The sequence below is a fragment of the Phycodurus eques genome, chromosome 1 (genome assembly GCF_024500275.1).
Source record: "Phycodurus eques isolate BA_2022a chromosome 1, UOR_Pequ_1.1, whole genome shotgun sequence".
In the NCBI taxonomy this organism is placed as follows: domain Eukaryota; kingdom Metazoa; phylum Chordata; class Actinopteri; order Syngnathiformes; family Syngnathidae; genus Phycodurus; species Phycodurus eques.
Genome location: NC_084525.1, coordinates 15,340,720 through 15,366,156, shown reverse-complemented (window position 1 = coordinate 15,366,156; position 25,437 = coordinate 15,340,720). Strand labels below are relative to the sequence as shown.

General features: G+C 43.3%; 1 protein-coding gene across 6 annotated transcripts in view; it reads left to right on the top strand.

Annotated features, from left to right (window-relative positions):
- bsna (bassoon presynaptic cytomatrix protein a) overlaps positions 1–25,437 on the top strand; it is a 132,034-nt gene that overhangs the window by 23,193 nt on the left and 83,404 nt on the right. The window lies entirely within an intron of this gene.

Below are 25,437 nucleotides of genomic sequence, written 5' to 3'. Positions count from 1 at the left end.
CACACAGATGTCACCACGGTCAAAATTCTTCACACAAAACCTCAATACTGTAATGTCCAGGATATTTCAGGACAGCATTTGGCCATAACATGGAAACGATAAAGCTGTCATTTTTGTATTGTATACTATTGCTATTGTATACACGAATGACCTAAACGATGCATTTTTTGTTCTATCCATTATGAGTTATGATCGAATGATTGATCAGTCCCTGCATAGGAGGAGAGGGCAACATCAAGGAATCAGAAGTATGATGACTAAACGTCCAAATTTTCTTTCCTGCTTGTGTGTCTGGCGTCCTGTTTATGCAAGTGCTGACTTCCTGCGTGACATATTTGGACCATAATTGGCCAGAATCTCGGGCGTGGCTCATGCAATCATCTTCCATCGATCTTTATAGCAGCTCCACTGATTTGAGTGAGCCATTACTGTACTGTCATTTAACCTGATATACAGTTCCACCAGACTATATTGTGCTGGTTTGAGTTACAGGAAATTCAAACAGAGCCTTCAGCATCTTTGGCATAGTAAAGCCCCCCGTAATCTAATAAGTGCTACTCGCATCCCTAAACTGTCACGTCTTAGCATCAGGTAGCATTTAGCATAGGACAGTGATGCCAATTAGGAGGATCAGACAGAGATTATGCTTGTTTTAATTATGTTTGTGGATTTATGCATGCATTTTATTAGTGACATGCTTGCCTGCTGTTATTCAATTTTTATGACCTGGAATTATTGTTCATCCTGCTACGGACATATGCATGTATTATACAGTACTTTGTGGAATTAATGCGGGGGTTAACAACAACAAGTTTTGTCCACCATCATTATTATACAGGTAGGTACCTGAACCCATTTCCATCATTTTGTGCTCGTATTGTCACTTTATCACTTTTACTGAATAGAATCGGGTAATGCAGCTCTTAGGAATATGGATGAGGAATTTTGAAACGCCTACACGCCCTGATGCATTTGCGTTTCTCTTTTTTTGTTGTTGAAAAATGAAACCTGGGAAAGATATTAAAAATCTCATCTGTGGAAGCTAGTTGTTGAATAACTAACAACAGTAAAAGTGTGGTTGCTGAACCCTTTCACTGGGAAAACTGTCACTGTCCAATATCTGTGCAGTGTTTCTATTGGAAACCACCCCTGTATACAGTATGGCATAATCACAAGATTGTGATATTATCTCTGGAAAAATATTTGAATCAGTAATTCCCACCCCTATTACAGGACAGTATAAAAAAAAATCTTAAAACTTTTTAAAATGTGACCACTGAATAAGACACGATACTTTTCAGCCAAACATTTATTGTTTTAAATTAAATGTGAAAAATAACCAAAAACAAAATATAAAACTGTTATATAAAAAGAAGACATTTTTCATTTAGAGTTTTTTTTTGGCACATTTTGGCTATTTAGATCTCCTTAGAGTGACTCTCTACCATGGACTTCGTATAAAATTGTCAATTTCATTTAAAAAAACACCTTGGCTTTGTCATACGAGTGTCCAGAAAAGGCCCATTTGACACCTACTTGTTTGATCCAGTTTTGTATCCACTTTGTCTATATTTCCATATTTATCTAAAACCGCCCCCTTTCCTCTGATCGGTTGCCTCTATGTAGAAGATCCACTTGTGAGAGCACTTAGCTCCTCTCCAACACTTATTTCTCAGTCAAGGTGTATCACTGTTACATACTTCCTTGGACCAATTACTGTACTACTTCCCTACTTAGACAGGGGTTTGGCGCCATCTTGTGGCATTTTATGGCATTTCGGAAAAAGCAACAAATGTTTTCGGGTGAATAACGGAGCAAAGTTGTAAAAAAAATGGCAAAAGATGAATTCTTAAATAGTGAAACGTGTGGGCGATTGGTGGAATCTTAATATTCCAGTTCTTCCTTATAAATGTGTTCAAAAATAAAACTAAAATTACTTTTTTGTGCAGTGTTTGTCTGTGTGTGTGTGTGTGTGTATCTGTGTGTGAGAGCCAGAGAGGCACTGAAGTCCAACGGAGCAAATTCATTTTAAACATAAATGTTTTCAAACAAGAAAAAAAGCAAAGGAAAATGGAATTAAATAAGATTGCTAATGTGCTTGATAATGCAATTGGCTGGCAACCCCTCCAGGGTGTACCCCGCCTCTCGCACGAAGTCATCTGGGATAGGCCAAGCACACGTGCAACCCTAGTGATGATAAGCAGTATAGATGATGGATGGATGAATGGATGGATGGAATTTTTAAAGAAAAACAGAGCAAAGTATTCTTGAATTAAATTTGATGATGCTCTAAAATGAAGATAAAATAGTGCAAAATACACAAACTACATTTGGCCTTTGTATGTATGATTATGCTGTCGTATCAGTTGTTGCTATTTCCATCCTAACTGCAGTCACTCAACTCTCTCTCTCTATCTCGCTCGCTGCCGTTTGTCATCAGAGTCTTTTGCCAGCACGTCTTCCTCCAGCCTGTTTGTTGTTCAACACACTGCATGCTAATTTTAGGCTCAGTGTGCACACATGGGTGCTGACATAAATGTGTGGCTGCGTGTGTGCTATGCGAGAAAGAGGGAAGAGAAAAGAAGGGATTCTCTGCGTGTCAAACACATTTTATTTTCAAATGTCTGAGTTCATTTAAAAAAAAAATTTTTGTCAACAGGAGCTATCATTCAAGTTCTAGTGTATCTCAACTTCCCAAAGTGGTTTGAAGGGGTTGAGATAAGTTAAGTAAGTTATTTCACAGAAAACATCCAAGCATGTCTTTGTGGACCTTGCTTTGTGCACTGGAAAAGAATCAGAATCAGAATCATCTTTATTTGCCAAGAATGTCCAAAAGACACACAAGGAATTTGTCTCCGGTAGTTGGAGCCGCTCTACTACGATAACAGACAGTCAATTGACAGAGAACACTTTTGACACATCACGACATTGACAAAAAATGGCCTTCCCTAAAGTGTTCCCATTAAGTTGCATACAATTATCCAAAATGTCTTGCTAAAAAATGAACAGTTAAGATTGGGGATCAATAAATCAACTTTTTATTGATTTATGAATTGAATTGACCATAGCTATCTATCCAGCCATTTGTCATCCCTGCAAACTATAAGAAAAAGTAAAGTGGAAAGAAAAATATTATATATACATATAAATACACACTATATTGCCAAAAGTATTCACTCACCTGCTGATCTGAAGTGACAATTCTTCCAGAAGCACATTTGTGAGGTCACAGTGATGTTGGACGTGAAGGCCTGGCTCTCAGTCTGCACTCTAATTCATCCCAAAGGTGTTCTATCAAGTTCATCCACTCCAACCTCTCTCAGCCATGTCTTTATAGACCTTGCTTTGTGCACTTGTGCACAGAAATGTTGGAAGAGGAGGAGGCCATCCCCATACTGTTCCCACAAAGTTGGAATCAATGAATTGTCCAAAAGCTTAAACGCCGGACCAGGAATTTTTCCTTGTGTTCAGAGTTCTTTTCATTGGAACTAAGGAGCCAATATTTTGGACAATTCCATGCTCCAAAGTGTAGGAACACTTCTTCCATTTCTAACATGGCTGTGCACCTTTGCACAAAGCAAGGTCCATGAAGACATGGATGAGAGAGTTTGGTGTGGATGAATTTGACTGGCCTGCACAGAGTCCTGACCTCAACCTGACAGAACACCTTAGGAATGAATTAGACCGGAGACTGAGAGCCAGGCCTTCTCCTCCAACATCAGTGTTTGACCTCACAAATGCGCTTCTGGACGAATGGTCATAAATTCCCATAAACACACTCCTAAACCTTGTAGACAGCGTTCCGAGAAGAGTTGAAAATGTTGTTGCTGCAAAGGATGGACCAATGTCATATTGACCTATTGACATATTGCTACTAGGTCTTTCAGCATGACAATGATCCCCAACACACCGCCTGGGCAACAAAGAAGTGGCTTTGAAGAACCATTTCAAGGTCCTGGAGTGGCCTAGCCAGTCTCCAGATCTCAACCCCATAGAAAATCTTTGAAAGTCTGTGTTGCCCAGCGACAGCCTCAAAACATCATTGCTCTAGAGGAGAACTGCATGGAGCAGCAACAGTGCGGGAAAACCTGAAGACTTACAGAAAACGTTTGACCTCTGTCATTGCCAACAAAGGGTATATAACAAAGTATTGAGATGAGCGTTTGTTCTTGACCAAATACTTCTTTTCCACCATAATTTGCGAATAAATTCTTTAAAAATCAGACACCAATGCCTGGGCCCGCATCTCATCATTGGAAATGCTGAATAGTTTTTAAAAAGAGATTAAGCACTGTAGAGCGTGGAAAAACTCAACATTATGCGCTGAATTTGTCATGAAGTGATGCTGCCGCCTCTGTGTCGTACCTACCTCTTATGTGCTAAGTTAGATGCTATATTCAGTATGTTATAAGCTAAGTTCGGTGCTATGTTAGCTTAGAGAGTGCTACTATGTATGTTCACAAGTAGGGCTCATATTGTTTGTTATTGTGCCCACCTTTAAATTCTGTCTCATAACATGTTTGTACCCTGGTTCATGTGCTTGTAACTTGCAATAGTAGTTAAGACATTAGTTTCTAAAGCAGTAATCAGTAATCAGATGACTTTTTCAAGGTAACTGAGGGAACACTGTTGATCATTAGTCAAAATGTCAAAACATGGTTTGTATCTTCAGTCTGTGATTCGGGATAAATTTAGTTAAACCTACAGGGGGCACTAAGTTAACGCTTATTGGCCCCTCCGCTCCTCTTCCCTCAAGTATTAGGGTCCCCTCATGACTCTTTATCATGATCTTCCCACTCCTTTTCCTTGCACTTATCTTCACGCCCTTCCTCACACCCTCGCTGTTTTTTTCAAACTATCCTCTGAGCTGTGTGCCAGAGATGGGGGAGAAGGATTTATCTTTCCTCCTGCAAGGAGAGGATCAGGTCTATTCTGGGAAAGTAGGATGAAAAGGAAGGTAAGGGGGAGAAGAGGGAGGGGCGGCGTGAAGACGGGGAGAAGGTGAGATAGATGAGGGTTCGCTCTGCACATGCATTAACTATGGGAAGTTCCTACGGTCAAGCAGGACAAACCTGAATGTACACACACAAACCCACACTCATACACACAAACAATAAGATTAGAAAAAACACATGCCAAGAACACACATACTTCGACGAACACACAAATATGCGTTGACTGCAAGCCCAGCAGTTCAAGCGCGGGAATTTCCTAATGAGGCATTTTAAATGGCGAATGCACCTGCTGGCACTCACATGGCAGCAGATGGAAGGATGGGGGTTGGGGGTTTGAGGCAGGCTGCAGCTACACCATGACAAAACTAAAATGCAGATGTTACTTCGCTAATAAACTGGAAGATTTTGATTATGCTCCATTTACAGTACAGTGAAACACAAATTTATCATGGAGGACAGTTCCAGACTCACCCGCGATATGTGAAAATCTGCGACATAGAGATACCATATAGAAAACATTAAAAAATAATAATTTTGCCACCCACATACGGTTTAACATACAGTATTTAAACTTAAAATGCTTTAAAGTACATTATTCCTTTCTACCTGTTATGCCTTCTACTTTCAAGAAGGAAACTGTTATCAAACAAGCTTAGATTTTTTTTTTTTCCGAGCATGAACTTGCATCAACTTCCACAAAAATAATAGAGATGCATGCATGCACACGAAGTTTGTTCTCTGCATTTTATCCATCACAGTGAACACATACACTTGTTAGTGGAACACACTGGAGCAGTGGGCAACTTAATCACACGGGGAGCTTATTCGCCCGGGGAGTAGTTTGGGGTATCGGTGTCTAGCTCAAGGACACCGCAGCCGTGAGTACAGTAGATGTTGGTGGATGGTCCGCTCGGGGTCCTGAACCTAGGTTTCCTACGGTGGCAAGCGATGATCTTAACCATTGGGCCACAGCTGATGGTGTACGATGCTATATTATGCTCTAAAATCATTATATCAGTGGCATTAAAACAAAAAAAACATTGTTTATCTTGAAAGTTTTGGGGAAAATATATTCTAAAAAAATTGCTATTGTTGTAGACCTAAACATTTAATATATTGGGAGAGAGTTAAAGCACCAGATAACACAAAAATAGTGTACAAACAGTATAAAAGATTGAAGATTAAAGAGTAACAACTGTAATAAAAATCTGCAATATAGCGGAACCATGAAGCAAGAACTGCGATGTAGTGGAGGATTACTGTATCTGTATTCCGTGATGATAAGTTACAAGGACTCATTGTTCCAGGGCTAACACTCATTGTTTCCATGCCATGTGCATCCCGGGACTTACATAATCTCAAATGGAAAATGAGCTATGACTTCCTCGAAGGAAAAATTTCCTTTTTGTCAATGCATGTATCTAAACAAGATCCATAATAAAATTGAACTTAAAATGATGCTCAGCTGGACCAGTTAAGCATAAGAATAACGTTACACCGCATCTAGCTGTCTCACGGTCTTTTCTTAGGTGGAGTTGTACAGGTGATGGAAGGCGGACTCTACAAAATATTTGTGGCTTGGAAGCACATGCCTCAAAATTTTCCCACATGTCATTAAATCCCTGACTTTTGCAATGTATAAATGCACTATGTTGTTGGCAATGTTAAGCGTGATTGACTCCATGATTGCCTTCCACAGGGTTCCTTTCATGTCATATGCAAAGCAATATTAAAATGATTCAGCTCCTTTTGCCTGTTTGTTAATTGGAATGAGTCACTAGTCAATTTTTAGAAAAATAGTTATTAGTGGGAGCCGCAAAGTTGCAAAATTTCGTTTGCAACTTTTCTCATGAGGAGTCACCACAACAAGCCACTCATATGATTAGTTTGGCACAGTATTTACACCGGATGCCCTTCCTGACACAAACCCTCCATTTTTAATATGGTTTTGGGACCGGAAGTGGCTGCAACAGGGCACTGGTTGGAATCTGCGTCGACTGCATGAAAGACAGCAACATGTACACTACCAGCTGTCCCTATATATAGCAACAAAATCGCTAAGGTTGGCAACTGACTGCTTTTGTAATTTAGCTCCTCTGTGTTTGTAGCCTTGTCAGCGGGTCTGCAAAAATAAAAAATTAAAACATGCTGACAAATAAACTCAGATGAATCGATAGAAATTAATGAATCGCCTAGCCCTGACTCAACCTATTCCCAACATCAGAGTTCAATACAATAATGTGGGTTTGATCACACATCACAGAGACATGAAGGTGGGAGAGAGCACCGTAACAGAAGCTGCGGGAGGATTGCCAAAGGATGGCTGGCTGCTGCCCCAGTGCGATAACATACTGTTTTGCCTGAGCTTTGCAAACAGGTCTGTACTGGATGGGAGAGGTCTTATCGCGTATTTTCCTTCTTCAAAACTGTAGACACCCTTTGGTGGAGGCAGGTGTACCTAAATGCAGGAAAACAACAGTGGCAACCTAAGAACTTAAAAACAAACAAACAAAAACGTCGGCATTTGAATAATAATTAAAAAAAAAAAAACTAAAACCGAAAAAGCAATAACCACATGAGCGGGGGGAAAAGCACATACAAAACATTCAGATAGTCGCACGTAGCTACACTGAGCACAAGCACACTGCATGCAATCACAGGAACTAAGTAGAGCTTGGACTAATTACACAAATGAGACAGCTAGGTAGCAATAAAGGGAGGTTTAGGAGCTAATTGGCTGACACAAGAAGACCCGGCTGATGATCAATAACTGGATCGTGAAGATGGGGGCCATTATCAAAATATTAAGCATCTGCTTCACCAGGAAGTCACTATGATGAAATAAATGCAAAAAGTAATTCAAGCAAATGGCTGAATCACAAATCCACATAGTGAAGCACTCCAAAAAATGCCTTCCGCAACATAACACAAATATGATGGATGTTCTATGCTTAATTTCTTAATGTATACTTACTTTAAAAAATAAAAAAATTAAAAAATAATAAAATTCATATATATATATATATATATATATATATATATGAATAAAATGTAAATAAAGATGTGTAACTAATCTCATCCCTGATTCCATACCATATGATGTATATACTATTTCCAATATAGCCTATATCAGAGTTTCCCGTCCGTTGTGCAGACTGCACAAATTTTACATTAGAACACAAATGTCACAAATAACTGGATACACAGTTGACTGTACCTTCTGCCATCTCGTGGAAAAGCATTTAATAGTTCTGCCTGTCACTATACATCAGTGGCATAGACAGATACATTATTTCTGGTAAATAAATAATAATTTTCAGATCAGTAAAGTGAAATTGTATTAATTTCCTTCAGATCTCCAGATGAACTCTCATGGCACACTAGTGTGACGGTGTGGTTAAAAATAGAAATAGCCTCCATCCATCCATTTAATGTACCGCTTATCCTCACAAGGGTCGCTGGCGTGCTGGAGCCTATCCCAGCTATCTTCGGGCGAGAGGTGGGGTACAGCCTGGACTGATCGCCAGCCAATCGCGGGGCATATATAGACAAACAACCATTCGCACTCACATTCACACCTACGGGCAATTTTAGAGTTTTCAATTTATCTACCATGCATGTTTTGGAGAAGTGGGAGGAAACCGGAGTACCCGGAGAAAACCCACGCACTCACGGGGGAACATGCAAACTCCACACAGGCGGGGCCGGGATTTGAACCCCGGTCCTCAGAACTGTAAGGCAGTTGTGCTAACCAGTTAGTTGGATAAGATCCTGTCATTTGTTCACTCAGATTTTTAGTTCAACAGCATTTTTTTGGTAGCATTTACTGTATACTTAACATTTTTCATGTTCACATTTTTCCACCCACCTTCTATAACACCCGTAGTTTTATCCATCCATGATAGGACATACTCACACCCGTCTATCTGGCCACAATCTTTCTGTCCATTCATGGTCTCTATGTCCAATCAGTCACACTGTTTGTGTGTGCACGGGGTTGCCAGAGTGTTTGCAATCACACTGGGTTTGTTCCAAAGTGCAGAGACAGATTTTAATTAGGAAACATTGTGCTGTGATCATAATCAATACCATCGAACCGGTTGAGGTTGTTCAGTGAAAAGAGAGCACGTGTGTCTTTTGGTCCAGGGCCCGGATTTTAACCCCAAACCTCAGAACTGTGAAGCGGATGTTCGGACAACTGAGTCACCGTGCAGCCTGATTGGAAGATGATTAATGAAATTGTTTTTGCAATATCAGTGCACATGTACTACTGTACATTCATTCTGTTCTGTAAGCTAGTAAAGGTGCACACAATACCATGTGAGATGTTATATACTACGCTCGAATTTGTGTGATTGTGTCAGTGGCTCCTGCTGCTCTTGATAGAGGCGAGGGGAGATGGGAGGGTGCTGTGTACACAGCTGGAGAGTGCAAAGACCTGCAAGGCGCCAATTATGGTTCATTGATCGGACTTTGCCTTCCTATTATTTCAGCTATTATTTCCATGGTGTGTGTGTGCGTGTGTGTGTGTGTGTGCGTGCGTGTGTGTGTTCGTGTGTGTATGCGTGTGACTCAGTGAAGTAAGCAAACATCCCAGTCTGACTCCCAGGTTTGAATGTGTGATTGACACACGAGACTTGCAAACTTCTATACTTCTATGATGCATTAGGACCAGTGTTCAACTGCTGAATGGAATTATGGAAGATTGTGGTCCTCTTGTGTCTATTTTCAGTCTAATCGACGGGGTCATTGTTCTCACATGAAAGTACGTAAAAATGACTAATATCTGTGTGCATTTTCATAATTAGCTGGAGAATCTCTGTACTTATGGGAAAAGTTCCACGAATGTCCTTTCAGCGTGTGGAATATTGATCAGTGCATTAGTCTGGGGCCAGTAAGACAAACTGTTCTCTCACTGGAGTCATTCTGCATAAAAGCCTCTACTCAGTGACTTCTAGTCCACATAAGGAGCATGCAATCATACACATTCCCCTGCAGATATACTGTATCTTGCAATAGTGAGTTCGCCCCTCCCAGTTTTGTAAATATTTTGTTATATCTTTTAAAGGGACACCACTGAAGAAATGACACTTGCTAAAGTTTTATGCTGTTTTCACATTGGTGTTTCCTCACTTTTGTTGCCAGCGGCAATGGCTGTGTTATTTTGAGGGGAGAGTAAATTTACACTATTATACAAAATGCAGACTACTTTAGATTGTAGCAAAGCATCATTTCTTCAGTGTTTCCCATGAAAGATAAAATAAAATGATTACAAAAATGTGAGGGTGTACTCCCTTTTGTGCGATAATTTAATACTCCTCTATAGATACTGTATTCCTCATTGTTGTAATAAGAAATCAAATGCACATTTAGAAAGATTTCTTACAAAAACAATGCTGACCATGTTTTTATACGCATATCATAGGAGGTGTTTATTTATTCATCTGCAGTGAATATCAGACATCTAATAAGCCTGGCACACACTGAGCGATGTGACCAAACGTGATTGAATTGGACCATCACGAAAAAATTACACTCTTCGCTACACACCGAACAACACCGCACATCTTCTGATGCGCTGCAATGGAAAAAGCACAACCCTGTATCTGGTTTGGAGGCTCCACATACAATATACTGAATTGTATTATTTCTTATTGAACCACAAAACCATGGCGGGATTGTGCGGGTGGCCACAAAGAAGAAGAAATGGGTGAGAATAAGGAGAACAGTGTAGATATTTTGAGAGGCTGTTGGCAATGATCAACTGCACCAGTGTATTCCAGTGGAAAGACTCTCCGCGGTTTGCTTTCTAGCAACAGGTACATATGAAATTCTGAATAGTTATATATTATTGCAAAGCACAATATATATATACTGTGGCTCCATGATATTTGTTTGAGCATCGTCATCACGATGTACGTGTGCGCAATAGTCACATCGCAGGGCTGCTGCGATGTTGGTGTACTGTAATATACAGTGAATCAACTGTAATATTAAAAGTGACCAGCAGAGGGACACGTTTGGACATGCTAATAGAAAGATTGTGCCTGCTGCATTTCCTATTTCTCTCTTCGGAATGAGGCAGCCACGTGGCAGATGCATGAGTGTGTGAGATGCATTCAGGGACACTGCGTAAATGGGAGTGAATATGTTCGTAAAACAGTACATAATTGTAAAAATGGATTACTAGGAATATTATTATTTATATCAGAATACTTTAGTTAAAACACTGTACGATCACACTGTAATAATAGGGAATTTATTTGGTTTTGTAATATGTGTATATAAATTATTTTGTTAATATCAGTCAGCCAGAGCTTGTGAGGAATGGAAAGTTATCATTGTAATTTTACCATCATTCCTGTTATACCGTGATGTGTGTTTTTGTTTCCACATTGAGGACAAAAGTTCTGTTTTTTGTTTTAATTATCTATTTTAAAAAAACACACACAAATGAAGCAACACATTTTTCCTCATGTTTTTGAGATTGTAAGGTGAAAGCTGCAGGTGGCAACAGGTGTGGACTGAATGGGTGGCAACAATGAGGAAATGAAATGCCAGTATTTTGAGGGTAATAGCCTGTCAACAAAGAACTATGAACTAGTTCATTTTTGGAAGGGTGAACTTTGTTAAAAAATGAACTATAAACTGAACTCGTGAAAGCTGCAGCTGGCAACAGGTGTGGACTGAATGGGTGGCAACAATGAGGAAATGAAATGCCAGTATTTTGAGGGTAATAGCCTGTCAACAAAGAACTATGAACTAGTTCATTTTTGGAAGGGTGAACTTTGTTAAAAAATGAACTATAAACTGAACTCGTGAAAGCTGCAGCTGGCAACAGGTGTGGACTGAATGGGTGGCAACAATGAGGAAATGAAATGCCAGTATTTTGAGGGTAATAGCCTGTCAACAAAGAACTATGAACTAGTTCATTTTTGGAAGGGTAAACTTTGTTAAAAAAATGAACTATAAACTGAACTCGTGAAAGCTGCAGCTGGCAACAGGTGTGGACTGAATGGGTGGCAACAATGAGGAAATGAAATGCCAGTATTTTGAGGGTAATAGCCTCTCAACAAAGAACTATGAACTAGTTCATTTTTGGAAGGGTGAACTTTGTTAAAAAAATGAACGATAAACTGAACTAGTTCATTTTTGGAACAATGATGAACTGAACTTTGAGCTAGTTTGCCTACAAAATGAACTTTCCCAACACTGAGTGAAAAGATCTCAGCCTGGTGGTACTGCATCGGATGCTCCATAGCCTCCAGCCTGAGGGGAGCGGTTGGAAGAGAGGGTGTATGTGATGGTTTGAGTCTTTGATGATGCAGAAATCCCTCTTTCTGCACCTCTTGGTGAAGATGTCTGTGATGCCCCCACAATCTTCTGAGCAGCCTTTCAATCTTCTGAGCAGCCTTTACTGTCCTTTGTAGTGCCTTCCTTTTTTTTCAGCCAAGCAGCTGCTGTGCCACACAGTGATTCTGGTCCCGAGGATGCTCTCCACCACAAATCTATCCAGTAGAAGCTCCTCAAGAGACCGCTCTCTCGTCTGGAACGTCACAGCTTAGGGAGGAAGTAGAAAGGTTGGTGTGCCTTCTTGAGCATACAGGAAGTGTTTCAGTTCCAGGTGAGGTCTTTGCAAAGGTGGACTCCGATGTACTTGTAGCTGGAGACCACTTCCACTGCTGCATGCTCCAATGTGCAGGGGGTGGAGGGAGTGTCTGTCCCTTCTGAATTCCACTACCATCTCCTTGGTCGTCTTCACATTGATGCAAAGATTGTTATCTTTGCACCAGTCCACCAGATGTTCTACCTCCTCTCTTTACTCTGACTCATCGTTGTTGGTGATGCGTCCCACTAATGCTGTGTCATCCACAAACCTCTCCATATGACAGAAGTCATAGGTCAGTAGTCTGAACAGGAGGGGGGCTAAACATGCAGCCCTGGGGGGACCCAGTGCTGAGGGGATGGAGGAGGAGACGGTGTTGTGGATCCTGACAGTCTCTTGTCTGTTTGTCAAGAAGTCCAGGACCCAGTTACCCAGTGATGGACTCACCCCTAGAATGTTCTGTTTTTGCACCATAGTCTGTGGGATGATGGTGTTGAAGGCAGAAGTGAAATCCAGGAAGACCAGGCGGACATAGGAGTTCTTGCTCTCCAGGTGGGTGAGGGTTGTGTTGACCACTGAAGAGATGACATTTTCAGTGCAGCGGTTCTTCCTGTATGCATACTGGTGAGGTTCCACAGTGACGTCGATGGAGTTTGTGATCTGCGCCATTACCAGTTTCTCAAAGCACTTTATGACTATTGACGTGAAGGCTACTGGCTGATAGTCATTCATACCCGTCCGTCACTGTGGAACTCGGGTACAGGGATGATGGAGGCAGTCTTTAGGCAGGTAGGAACAGACGCTACTTGGAAGAGGTGTTAAAAATATCTGTTAGCACCGCTGCTAGCTGGTGGGCACCGTCTTTCAGTACCCACCCTGGGATTTTGCAGGACCTGCGGCCTTGCGGAGGTTAATCCTTTGCAGGGTCTTCTGCACGTCTCCTGGGGTTAAGCTGAGGGGCATACTGTACCATCAGGTGGTGGTTTGAGTCTGGCGCTGGGGGTGACATTGTTGGGGTCTTCAAAGCAGGCAAAGGCTTGGTTGAGGGAATCTGGTGAGGAAGGGTCTTCTGGGGATTGTGCATCCTTGGTGTTGTAATTTCTGATGCACTTGATGACCTTTCCACATGCTGCGAGGGTCATTGGAGGTGATGTGGCACTGGATTTTTTTCTGCATAGGCTTATTTAGTCCTCTTGATGCCTTCAGCTAGCTCTCTTCTTGCTGCCCAGAGTGCTCATGCATCACATGCCGTGAAGCAGCATCCCTAGCCTTCAGCAGTGCTCTCAACTCAGCCAGGGCTTCTGGTTCGGTTGGACAGTAATTGTCTTGGTGATATAGACATCAACAGCACATTTAGAGATGAAGTCCTGGACAAATGAAATGTATTCCTCCAGGTCCACTTCTCCTTCCTTTATAGCTGCTTCCCTAAATATTTGCCAATCCTTGGACTGTAGCACATAAGGTGCATCACTGGGTTACACAGTGACACTTCTGACTCTGGGCTTGGTCCGTTTCCCCATTGGGCTCCAGCAAGATGGTGATGTGGTCAGAGAAGCAAAGTTGGGGCTGGGAAGAGCTTTGAATGCACCAGAAATATTTGTGTAAAAACAGTCCAGTGTAATATTCTCCTGTGTTGGTATGGCAACATGCTGGTGTCATCTGGGCAGACCATTAGCCCCCGGAGCCATGTAAACAATGGCGGCTGTGAACTTGCGCGGTAGATAGACATGAACAGTCAAATGCTCTATTCCCTAAGCGCAATGGCTCCCTATAAGTCCAGTGTTTGCGCACCTTTGTTGACATAAATACAGAGTCCACCACTGCGTTTTTTTCCCATGAACGGCTACAGCTACAGCTATAGTTGTTTGTATGTTGTTTGTTTAGCCACGTTTCTGTCCTCGTGTCGCTGGAGCCACTAATCCCCAGGAGAATTAAGTCCATTTTATTGTCCACTAAGTGAACTTTGGCAAGGAAGAGTGATGGTATTGACAGTTTGTTAGCTTTTAGCTGAGCTAGCCAACCAGCTCATTTGCCTCGCTTCTGCTTCCGTGAGCATCGCTTCCTCTTGCTGGCATCTCTGCATCTCGTGCAATGTTTCTCCTTTGTTTGTAACAGCTGCAGTCTGTCGAGAGTACTTTTCAATGTAGATGGAAGAGTTGGTATACATGTGGGGTTCCTGGGGACTGGTATGAGGTCGGGAGAGTGTGGGTGTCGGACCGGGTTTCAGCACATCTGTGCCATTTCCCGGTCCGGGCGCCCTGCCACTCTGCCCTGCCTGCCCCCCTGGATTTTAATCACATACACTCATCCCCATGTTTTAATGCACCGCATACACCCATCTCTGGGGGACGGTGGGTCTTGGTTGGGGGAATTTGGCTGTTAGGCAGCAGTGCCTGGCAGCCCTGGGGTGAGGGGTGCCATTGGGTCCCTGCGGCCTCCAACGGGTGGCCGGTTGTCGGGGCGCCTCGGTGGGGCCGGCGGAGCGCTCTGGTTCCCTCTGTGTAGGACGTGTCCCGCTGCTCTCAATTCACTTGCATGTGTCCGCAGGCACACACCCCTGGGAATCTTTCACTGGGAGTGGGGCCACTCATTCTGGTCCCCATTAACCGCGAAAAATGAGGGAACACTGTACATAATTCGTCCGAGATCTAGTTATATTAACATACACTGATATCCATTGTTATTTTATTTTTGTTTATTGTGTGTCTTGTTTTTAAGTGGTGCATTTTAAGGTTTAGCTTTTAATCTTGTTGTGCTATTATGCAATGACATACATTCTGATTCTGATTCATCCATATCGTCATCATAATAACACTAAAAACTTCAAAACATATATTTTTTTGTGAAAGCTCATCTGCATTATTTATTGGCTGTTACATCTGCGATGTTGCAACGCCGTTCTTTAGCGAATCAAATTTTGATCTGCAGCAAATCCAGTAGCTGACGGTCGATCACTCATGCAAATCCCGCAACAGGTTTAGTCAGTTTTGGCCGCCTCGTGTGGTGTGCGGTGCCCCCTAAGGGTAACACAATTATAAGAGAGGACGTTATGAAGAAGAAGAAGAATCACCTTTTATTGTCATGAACATGCATGCATACACACGAAATTTGTTCTCTGCAGTTTACCCATCACAGTGAACACATATACATGTTAGTGGAAGATCACACTGGAGCAGGGGGCAGCTGAAGTGCCCAGGGAGCATTTCGGGGTATCAGTGTCTTGCTCAAGGACACCACAGCCGTGAGTCCGGGGGATGTTGGCGGATGCTCAAGTCGGGGTCTTGAACCTAGGTCCCCACGGAGGCAGGCGATGATCTTAACCATTGGGCCACAGCTGTTTTATTAGTACAATATTTGTACAAATGCAGTTCCATAATAATTTTAAATAATAGTTGTAATAATTTACAAAAGTGTAGTATTAGTATAGAGTATTTATAGTCCAGTTTGTGTGTGTGAATGTAATAAATATTAATGCAAAAGATTCTAATAGAAAAGCTCACAAAATGTAATGCATAACTCTCCATGCTCCATATTTGTAATGCTTTTGCGCATTTATTTATATGGTCCATATATGATCCATGCAAAAACAGTGCCTCAGTCACAGAAAATGAAAAAGTAAAAAAAAAAAAAATCTAAATAAGTGATCAAACCTGTGAACTGCTGGTAACACTGGACTCGTCCTTGTCTTTTAATCAATCGTCTCCACTGTTCTCTATCTGGGTTTCTTCCTGAGCCAAGAAGTAAAGCACAGCACTTTGATAGACAGGTCTATTACCTTAAATGCTGCGTACGTGTCTCGAGATGCAGGTGCATATGGATCCTGTGGGAGCCTGTGAGAAGTGCACTGCACAAAGTGTGGCTAATTGAAAGTGTGTGCGCTTGAGTGTTTGTCATATGTATGTGTGTGCAGTATGTAACGGGCTGTCATGTTATGTAGTGGACTGCAACACCAGAGCACAAACAGCTTTAACTGACTTGTTTACTTTACATTAATACAATCAGATTCTTGCTTGAACACCATCACCCTCTTTGAACGTTTACTGTATATAACAGATCTTTTTAGACATCCTATCTTTCCTGGTCATACTTTTTCCGATTGACATTCATTCGTCGATGGGGGTAGGGAGGTTTTGGGTGGGGGTGCCCGGGGCCGCTGCCCACTCTGTCCCCTCCAACCCCCGCACCTCCCATTTACACACCACTGGTGCCTGAAGTAGTTAGCACTAAAAGTCTGCAAAAACAGCACTATAAGGATTATGTCATTCAGACAATACCGCAGTTGAAACATTACTCCTCTTTAAATATACAGTAAAATATAAAAACATTGTTTATTAAATACATATTTCATTGTTCTGCAGTGCCATCTACTGAATCTGATGGGATACTGCCCCACTATCTTTAATTTGACAAGTATAACAGTGATTGGTTTCTGTAGATCAAATCTATTCTCCCGATAATAATATCCAAGTATGATGTCAAAATCACATCTGCTTCTCGAATCCCTTGCAACTTAATCTTGGGTAAAGCTGACACAAACCTGATTTATTTAAAGTTGACAGCAAATGCTATTAAATTTACCTTAAAACATAAACTTCAAAATTAAGGTTGGATTAGTGGTGTGCTGTGCATTTGATACCTGGACCTTTATATGGGGTTTACCCCAGTTAATCCACCTTATTATGGGGAGTTGGCGAGTGCTATCAATGAAAAGTCGCCAAAAGGCTGCAGTGGGCTCATAACGGTGCGACGCGATCAGGTTCAAACAAATCCATGCTGAAGTCCAGGTGACGGTTTAAAAGTTTAAATGCAAAAAAAAAATAAAAATACAAAAAACAAATAATAGTAGTATACCTGGCGATTTGACCTAATTTGACATACGTACCATGACGGTCAATAGAAAGTATCGGAGCCTCACTAATCCTCTTTGTCCCCGACGGCACCGCCAGTTAACAGGTGTCTAAAATTCAGTGAAAAGTACGCCCACCCTGTGCCAATTACCGGAAATAGTATTCAGTGCAATAACACACACACTCATGTATGTGTATGTATGTATGTGTGTGTGTGTGTGTGTGTATATATATATATATATATATATATATATATATGTATATATATATATATATATATGAAGTCTGTAGAGGCTGAAGTCTGACTGGACTAAAATCTAACATACACATACATACATTCTAGGAGCAGTGCAGCCAAGAGAAGTGCTACGAAATGCAGAGAATAGACTGTTGTTAATAAATCAATTCAATTTCGGTCTCCAGCACCCCCTCCAAGGGCTCCAAAAAGGGTGGGTACTCTGAACTGCTGTTTGGTGCATCGGCACAAACAACAGTCAGGACCCGTCCCCCCACCCGAATGCGGCGGGAGACTACCCTCTCGTCCACTGGGGTGGACCCCAATGTACAGCCGCCGAGCAATAAGTATACCCACACCTGCTCGGCGCCTCTCACCGTGGGCAATTCCAGAGTGGAAGAGATTCCAACCCCTCTCGAGAGGACTGGTACCAGAGCCCAAGCTGTGCGTGGAGGCGGGTCTGACTATATCTCGTTGGAATTTCTCGACCTCACACACCAGCTCTTACTCCTTCCCTGCCAGAGAGGTGACATTCCACGTCCCTAGAGCCAGCTTCTGTAGCCGAGGATCGGATCGCCAAGGTCCCCGCCTTCGGCCGCCGCCCAGCTCGCACTGCACCTGACCCCTATGGCCCCTCCCACAGGTGGTGAGCCCATGGGAAGGGGGACGCACGTTAACCTTTCATGGGTGCAGGCCCACCCACCAGGCGCTCGCCTTCGAGCCCACCTCCAGGCCTGGCTCCAGAAGCGCGCCCCGGTGACCCGCATCCGGGCAAGGGAAACCTGAATCCATTAATTGTATTTGTCATAGGGGTTTTTGGAACCGTGCTTTGTCTGGTCCCTCACCTAGGACCTGTCTGCCATGGGTGACCCTGCCAGGGGCATAAAGCACCAGACAACTTAGCTCCTGGGATCATTGGGACACACAAACCCCTCCACCACGATAAGGTGACGGCTCAATCAATTCAATTTGATGGAACAAATATTAAACTATTAGTAAATTTTGCTTCTGATAGTGTTTAGACCCGCATCAACGGGTCTATAGCGAGAGCCTTGCAGCAGAAAAAAAAGAAAGAGAACAGCAGCAAAAAAAATCTGCAAACGCTTGCTTCTTATTGAAACCAAAGTTAAAAGGTACTCTCGTGAGAGACACAATGAGGAGTGAGCATATCTGCTTTGTGTCAGACTGAGGGAGATTCAGGGCACCCTGATATGTGTTATACATAAAATGTTGACGGACATTCTTGTATTGATTAAACAAGACCCTTATTTCTATTTAGAGTGCTAATGTCATCAAATTTACGTCTTGTCTTGGCTAAATGAAAGAGGGAACAACTGCAGGATGGTTTTCATGTATGAGGAGCCATTAAAATGTGCTGAGGTGCCTTTGAAGTTAACCATTTATCATGCAAACACGACAACTGCCTTTTAGCAGGCATTAGATACCTTCCAGCATGTGCGGCCCCTTTGCAGAAAGACTGTATGCTGTCATTTCGTGCATGTTCAAAAATACACACCTTGGCACACATTATATTTGCTGTGAAATTGTACGTAACACATTCTTTTCATGATTGTGTCGTGCATCATGCTGACAGCTTCATTGTGCATGTGTAATACTATCATCAGACAGTATTACTTATACCTCATCTTTTAATTCGATATGGTGAGACTCACTTCTTCCTTGCAACGCAGTATGTGTAAAAAGGAACATCAACTTTTTATTAGGGCACAATTGACTGCACTTTTGGCAGTCAGTTTGCTGGTTTGGAGGGTAAACAAATATAAAGGGTAGGCTTTGTAGCGTATATTGGTTTAGGATAAAAATTTAATTAATTTTGGAGAAAGAATACGCTGGAAGCGAACGAAGGTTTGCTACATGGACGAAATTAGAGTTCTTGATTACAGCGGGTTCACTATTAAACTCAAACACACACAAAACACAACAGGAAGTAGAATTTTATATAAAATTTTATTAAATCTAAAAGGGAAACTCCAGGGAAAACAATGCAGAGGGGTTTGACTACGGAAAGAAAATAATAATAATGATAATAGAAAGGAAAATAGGCATAAGTAAAGAAAAATAGGACATTGTGTTTTGCTGGACTAAAAATGAGCGTGAATAGGGTACAGCGTGTTGAGCTAGTACAAAGTTGAGACTGGTGTGAAGCTGGTATTTTACCCCACATTTAGTAGGCACTAATTTTGTACATTCTGGCAACGATTGCCATCCTCTACTCACGACCATAGATCAGTTGGCCCTGGGTATGGTCTGTCTCCGAGGATTTCAGGAGGAAAGAAAGCAGGTTTAATTGAAGAAGAAGATGCACAAAAAGTAAAAACAAGCAAACAAAAAAAAATGCAAAAAGAAAGTTGTTGTCCCGTTGGGGTGTGCTCAGAGGTTTTCCAGCCATTTGAACTTGTTGCGGGCCCCGCTCTTGCTCTTAACTGCGGGCGTAACTGTTACGAGTGCCAGGAGTGACTTTCTGCAGCTCCGCCAACACATCAAGGCTGGGAAAAAGCAATCAAAGCTGCATGGCCGGCTTCTTTGATCGGCTGGCGCTGCCGTCATGGTCCGGCGTCGCTCTCGCACGTGGTTGCAACAAAAGGACAAGGAAAGGGAAGGGGGAGGGGGAGGGGTTGGCAGAAGCCGACCCGCAGCTGCAGGGATGTTAGCCAGCAGGAACAGACCCAAGAGGACAAGAAAGCAAGAGGGTGGAGGTTAAGGGTTAAATACCCAGGGGGCATGTCTATGGGACAGAAAGTGAGTGGAAAAGACCACGCCCATAGGCTTGAATCTAGTTTACAATTTGGCCCATAAAAATGGGATTAAAACTCATACAATAAAATACTCCCAAATTTGCATTCTTACTCATAGATCAAGCATATAGAATGATTGTTTTAACTTTAGTCTTGGCCAATCAACTAATTGTTCAACACAACATCATTTCGTACTGTTTGGCTTCAAATCAAGACGAACGGTTCTCAAAGTCTTGCAGCTGGACCTGTAAGACTGACAAAATAATGACCCAGACATCAAGACATACATTTAAAATATTCCTGAAGGTTTGTTTTGTTCGCTACAAACGTGGGATTTCTTGAATATGCTTTTAATGTCCATGGCCAGCATCTCTCACCACCACTGGGGGGTGATCGTGTTCCATTGTTCAACAGTCATCTATCACTCCATGCGGCTGGTTGAGGTTCAGGAAGTATGAATGAAGAAGTTTATCAGTTCTTGGGGTTCCTATGACAACCGGGCGATGGGCGTGTCCGCTACAGCTTCATAAAACACACATGAAATACTACTAATAAAATGTGTCCCAAGACAATTATATTAGCACGTGTACACAATAGTTTTAAATTACTCAATTATAATGATAAAATTCTTTGTATTGTGTTTCATTATCAGTGTTTCATAACCACAGTGGAACCTCTCAGGTCAAACATAAGATAATTGGGGACCCATGTTAACCTCTAATTTGGAAGCAAATTTTCTAATAACGTACAATGAAAATAGACAGAAACTAATCTGGGGTCAAACTATTCTGAAGGCATTTTTAAAGACACATTATAACATATTTAATAAAACTATTCTAAGCCATACTGGACAAGTGTGAAAATATTATAGCACCTTAAGTTTAAGTACAAAAACACATCAACACACACACAAACACTTACCACACCTTCATACTGTATGACATATCGGCATATATTTTTAATTCTTGTTAGACAAGCAGGGTGATGAAACCTCTTAGCCAATGTGGCTACACAGTATAAAAATCTCCTAGCCACACTTGTGTGTAGTTAGCCACAACATCACGTTTGTTTATGTTGCTAAAACTTTAGTCACACTGAGCCAGTCCTAATCACTGGGAACCACCGATAAGCATTAACGATGTGCGCCCAATTAAAACTTTTTAGTTATGAATCACGAGTAGGGTTGAATTATTTGGGAAGACACTCTTGATTGCAAGTTTTTTTTTTTAACTTTCTTTTAAACAAATACTGCAATTGCAAGTTACCATGCAATTTTTCAAGAGGAAGTTTGTTATCTTCAGCATTATTCACTAAACAAGAAATACGTGATATATGACATATGATGTTTTGAGCTTACAAATGGGATGCAATGAATTAGTTTCTGGAGCGGTGCAAGAATATATCTTCACATGGCACAAGAGAGCATGCTCAGTTACCGACATATTTACTGATTTTCATATTTGATTGTTTTAATGCTATTAACCTTATAGGCTATGCTAGCCAAGTCACTGATGGTGTAGTGGTACACTCGCCTGACTTTGGTGTGGGCAGCATGGGTTCAGTTCCCACTCAGTGACGGTGTGAATGTGAGCGCAAATGGTTCTCCGTGTCTATATGTGCCCTGCGACTGACTGGCGACCAGTTCAGGGTGTAGTCCGCCTTTCGCCCGAAGTCAGCTGGGATAGGCTCCAGCGCCCCGTGACCCTAACCAGGATAAGCGGTGTTGAAAATGGTTGGTTGGTTATGCTAGCCTTAAAGGTTTTTTACCTCCAATATTTATTGTAATCATGAATTTCCAACTGCTGCATTGTTGTTACTGACAGATGACAGCGCATTCCGACTAACACATTTGGGTTACGTCCCTACTGTAAGAATGCGGACGCCAAAGAGCAAATCTGCACACAGAGGTAATCCCTTGACGCTTGCCGCAACACCAAAGTGTTGCGTAGCTTTATAGACTTCAACCTTTTGTTTGAATTCTGAACTCGACAACATCCGACTTTATATTTCCTTGCTAATAATCTGGCGAGACATTCACGGTCCAATTTTACATTGAAAAAAAAACACTGACGGAAGTTATATTCTGCATATTGGCACCAATGACGGTGTATGTTTCATAACCATAGCAACACAATGTTTCACAGCTGGCAGTCCATTACATTTCTCCATCCATCCATCCATTTTCTACTGCTTATCCGAGGTCGGGTCGCGCGGGCAGTAGCTTTAGCAGGGACACCCAGACTTCCCTCTCCCCAGCCACTTCATCTAGCTCTTCTGGGGGGATCCCGAGGCGTTCCCAGGCCAGCCGAAGGATGTAGTCTCTCCAGCGTGTCCTGGGTCGTGCCTGGAGTCTCCTCCCGGTAGGACGTGCCTGGAACACCTCACCAGGGAGGCGTCCGGGAGGCATCCGAATCAGATGCCCCAGCCACCTCATCTGGCTCCTCTCAATGTGGAGGAGCAACGGCTCTACTCTGAGATCCTCCCGGATGACCGAGCTTATCACCCTATCTCTAAGGGAGAGCCCGGACACCCTGCGGAGGAAACTCTTTTCGGCCGCTTGTATCCGGGATGTCGTTCTTTCGGTCACGACCCACAGCTCGTGACCATGGGTGAGGATGATCGACCGGTAAATAGAGAGCTTTGCCTTTCGGCTTATCTCCTTCTTTAACACAATGGACCGATTCAAAGTCTGCATCAATGCAGACGCTGCACCGATCCGCCTGTCGATCTCCCGTTCCATTCTTCCCTCACTCGTGAACAAGACCCCAAGATACTTGAATTCCTCCACTTGGGGCAGGATTTCATCCCCAACCTGGAGAAGGCACGCAACCCTTTTCCGACTGAGGACCATGGTCTCAGATTTGGAGGTGCTGATTGTCATCCCAGCCGCTTCACACTCGATGTGAACTGCTCCATTGAGAGTTGGAGATCACGGCTTGATGAAGCCAACAGAACCACATCATCTGTAAAAAGCAGAGATGGAATACCGAGGCCACCAAACCGGACCCCCTCTACGCCTCAGCTTCGCCTTGAAATTCTGTCCATAAAAATTATGAACAGAATCGGTGACAAAGGGAGCCTTGGCGGAGTCCAACCCTCACCGGAAACGAGTCTGACTTACTCTCAGCAATGCGGACCAAACTCTGACAACGGTCGTACAGGGACTGAACAGCACGTATCAGGGTATGGTACCCCATACTCCCGAAGCACTCCCCAAAGGACTCCCCGAGGGACACGGTCGAACCCCTTCTCCAAGTCCACAAAACACATGTAGACTGGTTGGGCGAACTCCCATGCACCCTTGAGGACCCTGCTGAGGGTGAAGAGCTGGTCCACTGTTCTACGGCCAGGACAAAAACCACACTGCTCTTCCTGAATCTGAGATTCGACTTCCCGATGGACCCTCCTCTCCAGCACCCATAAATAGACCTTACCAGGGAGGCTGAGGAGTGTGATCCCTCTGGAGTTGGAACACACCCTCTGGTCCCCCCCCCCCCCAAAAAAAAGGGGGACCACCACCCCAGTCTGCCAATCCAGAGGCACTGTCCCCGATGTCCCGGCGATGTTGCAGAGGTGTGTCAACCAGGACAGCCCCTACAACATCCAGAGCCTTGAGGAACTCTGGGCAAATCTCATCCACCCTTGGGGACTTGCCACCAAGGAGCTTTTTAATCACCTCGGTGACCTCAATCCCAGAGGTAGGAGAGCCCGCCTCAGAGAACCCATACTCTGCTTCCTCATGAGAAGACGTGTCGGTGCAAATGACTAAGTCTTCGAAGTATTCTCCCCACCGACTCACAACGTCCCGAGTCGAGGTCAGCAGCACCCCATCCCCACTATACACAGTGTTGATGGTGCACTGCTTCCCCATCCCGAGACACCGGATGGTGGACCAGAATTTCCTCGAAGCCTTCCGGAAGTCTTTCTCCATGGCCTCACCGAACTCCTCCCATGCCCGAGTTTTTGCTTCAGCTACCATCAAAGCTGGATTCCGCTTGGCCAGCCGGTGCACATCAGCTGCCTCGGGAGTCCCACAGGCCAGATAGGCCCGATAGTACTCCTTCTTCAGCTTGATGACATCCCTCACCGTTGGTGTCCGTCAACGGGTTCGGGGGTTGCCACTACGACAGGCACCGACCACATTACGGCCACAGCTCCGATCTGCCGGCTCAGCAATGGAGGCGCGGAATGGTCCACTAGGAGTCGATGTCCCCCGCCCATGGGAAGGGGGACCCACGTTACCCTTTCGGGCTGTGCCCGGCCAGGCCCATGGGTGCAGGCCTGGCCACCAGCCACTCACCCACGAGCCTCACCTCCAGGCCTGGCTCCAGAGGGGGGCCCCGGTGACCCGCGTCCGGGCAAGGGAAACCTCAATCCATCAATATTTCTCATCATTGGGGTCTTTTAGCCATGCTTTGTCTGGTCCCTCACCTAGGACCTGTTTGCCATGGGTGACCCTACCAGGGGCGTGAAGCCCCAGACAACTTAGCTCCTAGGATCATTGGGACACACAAAACCCTCCACCCCGATAGGTGACGGCTTCCAGGAGGGGCATTACATTTCTATTTCTACCAATACTTGACATCACTTTAATTAGTCGTTTGCCATTTTGTTAGCAGTGAGCAGGAAAGGGCAGCTAATGAGAGAGGACAGCTTCAAAAGAGCCATAATAGCACTATTGAGTTCCTCCTCCTGTGTGCTGCTTCGGCTCGTCGATTGGCCCTTCCTCCATCCACCTCCTATCCCCTGCACATCTGCAGACTAATTAATGACAAATTGGATTATAGTTTCACACTGAACTCTGCCCCCATCCCCTCATTGACAGCTGAGACCCCATGATATAGGGATCAGTATTTTGATGGATGTGATCACACCTTTATTGTTTTATTAGCAATGCTGCTTATCTGTGGAAAGATCACAACTGCAAATGGGAGTGTGTCGGTGTGTGTGCGTGTGTCTGTGGAAGAAAGAGAGAGAGCACGTCTCTGAATGTGTATAATTGTGTCGAAACCACGCAGAGACCCTCTGCTGTGCACAA